Source organism: Silene latifolia, chromosome 9 (genome assembly GCF_048544455.1).
Source record: "Silene latifolia isolate original U9 population chromosome 9, ASM4854445v1, whole genome shotgun sequence".
NCBI classification, from domain to species: domain Eukaryota; kingdom Viridiplantae; phylum Streptophyta; class Magnoliopsida; order Caryophyllales; family Caryophyllaceae; genus Silene; species Silene latifolia.
Window position 1 is genome coordinate 210,549,049 of NC_133534.1, and position 6,759 is coordinate 210,555,807.

The following is a 6,759-nucleotide window of genomic DNA, read 5'->3' on the forward strand; positions in this document are numbered from 1 at the left end:
AGAAGATTATTGGGTTTATTGGGAGATTGACAACCTTCCATCAATCATCAAGTTCTTCTATTATTCTTTGCATCTTTATTATTGGAATCATTAGTAGGTATAATCTCTTAATCCCTTTTTTAATTATTCCTAATTACTTTCATTTATTCATCATGTTTCATTATGTTAGTATGATTGACAACCTTTCTAGCATGATCAATATGATAATGAGTGAGTAGTCTCTTAGCTAGGGTTTAATGGGTGATTAGGGGAAACCAACATGGGGAATGATTCATGCTTAAATTAATATGCTTTCATATCTTATTTGCTTGCTTGTTTTGATCTTAATACATGCACATGTTATATTTGATGAAATGCTAAGCCTATGAATCCTTGCATTTACTATCATCTTCTATCCTTTCAACTTGACTTGTAAGACATAAACCAACTCGAGTCTTGTTAGACCATGCATGTGTTGAGTAGGAAAGATTAAGTCGACTTGTAGGTGTTGTACAATCTAATCGATTCGGCTCCGGGACCCAAACTTTCCTAGGATTGTAAGATATAACCCAACTCAATCCATCACAACAATAATTGCTTGCTTATAATTTGAGAACATGTTTGTATGATCATATCCCATGAATCCCCTATGAGCCCATGACACCCTAGTGCCTTTAATCAATTGTTTACACCCCTTATTTTATTCATCTTGCTAGTTTACTTTCATTGTTATTTTAGTTTAGTAACCTTCTACGTCAACCAAATTTGTGACACCCCTAGACACTACTAGTTACAATAGAATTCTCATTTCAATACCCGTCCCTTGGGATCCGACCTTTACTTGCCTCTTTGCTAATTGTAGAGTTGCTCGTGGAGTATAAATTGTGTTTTGTATCGACCATTGACCAACGACCACATATGCTTAATTGTGAACACCAAATGGCTCCGATCAAAAATGGCGCCGTTGCCGGGGACGGTGTTTAATTGATTTAAGATTTCTTTTATTGTTTTTAGTTGTGTCTTTTTCACCTTGGGGAAGTAAAACTCCTCAAGGTTTGTTCTAATTGTTTTCGAGTGGTTTGATATTTTGCATGTCTAGAAGGTTACAAAGAAATTTGTTACCTTTTGACCTTGAAATCGAAAGAACCTTGACGAATAATAGAAGACTTGTTAGGAGGAATTTGGGAGGTGTTGGTGAAGTTGTTCAACCCACTAGTGAGTTTGTCAATCCTTTCGCAATAGAAGGAGAAGAGAACCCATTAAACAATACCCCACAAAATCCACCTACAATGCCTAAATTCTCGTCACACTCTATACCCACCGAGGAGGATCTACCAAATGGTACTCCTACCCCACAACATCTCACCGGAAACTTTATTGCCAAGTCCGCCTTCATCCAACTAGTTGAGAGGAGCCAATTCGGGGGAATGCCTAGTGAGGACCCTCATTCTCATATGGAAACCTTTTGCGATTATTGTGAAGCTATCTCTCAAACGGGCGTGACTCAAGACCAAATAAGATGGGTCTTATTTCCTTTTTCGTTAATCGGCACCGCAAAGCAATGGTTGAAGGGCCTTGATAAGGCCACCCTTGGAATAGATTCTTGGAAGAAGCTAGCTCTAGCTTTCTACAAAAATTCTACCCAGGAAAAGACTAACATGCTAAGAGCTCAAATTACGGGTTTTAAGCAAAGGGATGAAGAATCTTTGTATGAAGCTTGGGAGCGGTTCAAAGGTATTTGTCGCTCATGTCCTCACCATGAACTTAGCGAATGGTTTTTAGTGCAACAATTTTGGAATGGTTTATATGAAGATTCAAGGAACGTTCTCAATATGGGATCAAATGGAATGTTCACCGAAGTTGATGACAATCAAACATGGAACAAGATTGAGGAAATGGCGGTCCATAATTCACAATATAGTAGGCCTCGCAAGGCTACTAGAGGAGGAAAGTATGAAGTGGACACCGTGACTCAATTAGGTGCTCAACTTAGTGCTCACATTGACACAATCAACTTGAAGTTTGAACAAGCTATGGCTAGGCTTGAGGAAAAATCAAAAACATCAAAACATCATGTCAATGCCATGACGGCATCCTCATCAATCCCAAGTGGGATATGTGAGAATTGTGGAACCTTGGGTCATGACTCAAGTGAATGTAGGGGAACAACCGAACAAGTTAATGCTTTCCAAGCTTATAAAAGTGGTACCCCTTATTCAAATTTTTACAATGAAAACACCAAGTTCCATCCAAATCTCTCATACAAAAGCCAAAATGTTCAAAAACCTCAAACAACATACACTCCACCACCCATGAGAAATCAAAATCAAAGACCCTTTTACAATCAAAACCAAGGTTACCACAATCAAAATCCATACAATCACTTTGATGTCCAAAAAGCGGTCCTCCAAATGCAAAAGAATCAACAAGAATTTTTCACTCAAATGCAAAAAGATAGCCAAGCAAAAGACACCACCATCAACAACATTCTAGCTCACACCAAGATGTTGGAAACACAATTGACTCAACTAGCATCTTCAAGCTCACAAAGACAAAAGGGGCAATTACCACCTCAAAGTAATCCCCCTAGACATGAAACGGTTAGTGCCATTCACTTGAGAAGTGGTACAAGATATGAAGCACCAAAGGAGCAAGTTGAGAATGAAGTTGTGAAAGCTAGTGAAAATGAAGTTGTTGTGCAAAGTCCCAAAGAAGGGGAATCATCAAAAGAAGAAAGTTCAAAGAAAAATGAAGACAAAGCCAAAGAGAAGGAACCCATTGTGGTTAGACTTCCTTTTCCAAGTCGTCAAGCCAAGCCCAAATTTGATGATCAACTTGGAAAGTTCATGGAAATTGTGAAGAACTTAGAAGTCTCAATTCCTTTCACGGAATTAATCAATCACGTTCCGGCCTATGCAAAGTACATAAAAGATATCCTCACAAAGAAGAAGTCGATCCGGAAACTTGAGACTATCGCCTTCACTAAGGTGAGTAGTGCAATACTTCAAGGGAGTTCACCTCCAAAGTTAAAGGATCCGGGAAGCTTCTCAATACCGTGTACCATTGGCGACACAACGATCAACAAAGCCTTATGTGATATAGGGGCTAGTGTGAGTGTCATGCCGTACTCGGTGAGTAAAAGGTTGGGAATGGGAGAGCTTAAGTGCACCAATATCACTCTTCAAATGGCCGATAGATCGACGAAGACACCACTAGGGATATGGGAAGATGTCCCCGTGCGAATTGGGAAGTTTTTCATCCCGGTGGACTTTGTCATTGTTGATATGGAGGAAGATTCCAACATTCCAATCATCTTAGGAAGACCTTTCCTACACACCGCGGGTGCGGTGATTGATGTGAAACATGGAGAGCTCACTCTAGAAGTGGGAGATGAAAGCATAACTTTTAATCTTGACAAGACCATGAGAGCTCCTCGTTTGCATGAGCCATGTTTCATGATTGATCATTATATTTAGGAAAGATGAAAGGAAGAAATCGAACTCCAATGGAGGAAGAAAATTGAAGATGCTCCATTCAAAGAGCAAGTGAATTGTGACAAGGAGAGCTTGCAAAGCTCATCAAAATCAACCAAGGAAGAAGATGATGGCCTCATTGGCCAAGAGAAGAAATTGGGAGAGTTGTCTCCATCTAAGCAAGAGATTTTCAATGATCAACTCAATGAAGTTTGTGGTCTTTGGGACGCCGAATTTGAAGGGATTTTTAATCCCTACATTGGGCATGCCATCGATCATGATCAACAACAAGAGCCACGGTCTATTGAGGACCTCTACCACAACAATGAACAAGCTTTTGATTACTTCTTTAAGGTGTTGAGCAACATCAACAACACCTTGAACATGCCCCCTTGACATCTCATCAAGAATGAGAGTTTGGTGGAGTCCTCCCTAAACCACCACTTGTAAATATTTCTAACTCCCTAACTTGCTTTTCAATTTTTGTATTGCATTTTTGTCATTTTTGGATTTTATTTACTTTGATCAAAATAATTGTCATGAAAAGAGAGAAGTGAGGGAGGGATTAACAATTTTAATTGATGTGTAGTGCTTTACCTTAGTGTGGGGATGGCAATTGCCTAGGCTATTCATGCCTTAGTAGTGCCCCCACAATGAAGAACACAAGATTCGAAAGAAAGAAAGAAAGAATGATAAGGGAATGCGTTTGTGCACGGATGGAACTGAATTCGTGTACACAAGGACCAATCCGAGCGGATTCCTGAGAATCCGCCCGTCTGAAGAAGATCCGAGCGTCCTGCTAAGAAGACGCCCGTCTTGGGCTGAGCTGAAATTGCAAAAATTCTTGACTGTTGAAGAATCCGAGCGGATTTTACGGAAAGACGCCGTCTCACGAATCCGTCCGTCTTGTGAACAAGACGCCCGTCTTTGTTTGGGAAAAACAAAGAAAAATCTCGGATAGAAATCCGTCCGTCCGCACAAAATCCGCCCGTCTCACAAAAAGAATCCGAGCGGATTCCCCAGAATCCGCCCGTCTCTAGGCGGGATTTTTGAATTTTTGAAGCTGAAGAATCCGCACGGATTGCGCCCAATCCGCACGGATTGTCCCTGCGTTTTGAAATTGTCGAGCTCTTTAAATACCCATCCCACCTTCATTCATTCATTCATAAACACTACCCATAACAACAAAACCCTCATCCTCTCCATCTCAAAAACAAAAACCCTCAACAAAACTCACCAAAATCAAATCAAACCATCCTTCAAACAACAAATCAATCACTCCATCTTCAATAACAATCAAAACCAAGCACAAAATCTTCACCTTTGAGTCGATTTTTTTTTGATTTCATAAAGGCAAAGCCTTTCACTTCCAAATCGATTTGGGCATTCTACAAATTGAAGATTTTTGACTCTTTACTTGGTTAGTTCATCAAATGGCAAGAACAAAGGGAGAAACAAAGGCACCAAAAGCAAAGGCTCTCTCTCAAAGGCAAAAAGCTCTACAAACAAAGAAAGCTTTGGCAATGGTGGTAGCAACACCAAGCTTGGAAGTGCAACAACAACAAATTTCTATGGGAGCATCACCTTCTACTCCGGTAATCGATCAACTCTTACATTATCCGGAGGTAACTTTCATCTCCGATACCCATAGAAATACATTTGTCAAGTTTGCTATGAAACAAATCCAATCCACCAAATTCATATGTCAAGATGCTTTAGAGAAGTTAGGTGTTCTTGAACAAACAAGAGTCTTTTTCAATGCCATGGGTTTGAAGAAATTGTTTGAAATGAAGGAAGTAACATACCCCTCCCTTGTCTTGGAATTCTTAAGTTCTTTAAAAGTGACAAAAGTTGAGAATAGGGAAAATATTGAGTTTCGTCTAGCTAACACTAGTAGACGCATTACCTTTCCGGAATTGGGTGGAATTTTGGGTCTTAGCGATGCACATAAATATTATAAGCAATATGGTAAGTATGACCCCGAGCCTCTTTGGGAGGCAATCTCCGGGAAGAAATTTGAAGATTTTCATGCTTGTCGTTCTCTTTTGGTCCATCATCCGGGCATAAGAGTATGGCACAAAGTTGTGGGAAATACCATAATTGCTAGAAAAGACACCAATCATTTCACGGGACTCGATTTTATTCTCCTTGAATCAACTTTGAATATTGGAAGAATTCACACCAAGCCTTACAATTCTTTGAGGCTATTGGTTGATAGATGGCTCCATGTAGATAGTGGGAAGAAGGGTCAAACCGTTATTGTTAATGGCGGCCTTGTCACGGTCCTAGCCAAGCACTTTGATCCTAATTTCAATAAGGATAGCAAGTACAAGGCAAAGGAAGGTGGCCATCTTATTGATATGTCCATCATGATTAACAAGTTTAAGTGGGTTGCTCACAATCCCCTTGACAACAAGTATGGGTGGCTTACTAGTGAGGCTCGATCATTCACTTTACCCGCCAAGATTTGCCGTCTTAGTGTCCACCGGGCCAACTATTTACTTCCCCTATCCAAGGAAGCCGAGTACATCATTCAACAACAAAAGGGTGATCATGAGACTCCCTCCTCTTCCATTGTCATACCACCTTACCCCTTTGAATATGAAGAGTTCAAACCGCAAGGAGTTGAAATTGGAAAAGACTATGTCACTCTTCTTATGCAAGCCATGCACAAGCAAGCTTATGAAGATCGGAAGAATGCTTATTTGGCTCAATATCCTCCCCTCTTACATCTAGCTAGGCAAGGACTCCTTGATCCATCTTGTCCTTTGCCTAGTTGGGCGGATAAAGAAGCCTTATTTCCGGGTGCATCTAGGGACGTGGTGGAAGACAATGAGGTTGTTGGAAATGGTGAAGAATTTGATGATAACATTGAGGAAGAAGCAAGTGGAGATGATGAAGGAGATGGTGAAGATGATGATGAAGAAAGTGATGAAGAAAGTGCCAAGGAAAGTGGCAATGTGACCACTTCTCATGAGGGAAGTGGTGATGATGATAGCATGATGGAAGACTAGCCTTGGAGACTCCTACACTCCCATGGTATGTCTATATCTCTTTGTATTTTATTTCATTTTGATCATTGTTGGAGGAGTCCTAGCAACATCAAAGGACTCACACCTCGGTACCATTGAGGTGTTCTTTATTGTTCCCATTTTTTTTGAAAATCCAAAATGACAATCTAATTTCATGCATAGCATAGTGTGTGCATGAACTATACCCATGCTTTGACATTAGCAATAGTGTCTTATTTGGTTTGGGGAAGTTAATGCATACACAACGGGAGGTAATCTAAATTATCCTCTCCGTC

At 40.3% G+C, this 6,759-nt stretch overlaps 1 non-coding gene across 1 annotated transcript; it reads right to left on the reverse strand.

The window, feature by feature from the left end:
* Nucleotides 1-1,637: 1,637 nt before the first annotated feature.
* Nucleotides 1,638-1,744, reverse strand: LOC141603116 (small nucleolar RNA R71). Its single transcript, XR_012525011.1, has one exon. It is a non-coding gene; the product is annotated as a small nucleolar RNA R71 (small nucleolar RNA).
* Nucleotides 1,745-6,759: the final 5,015 nt, after the last annotated feature.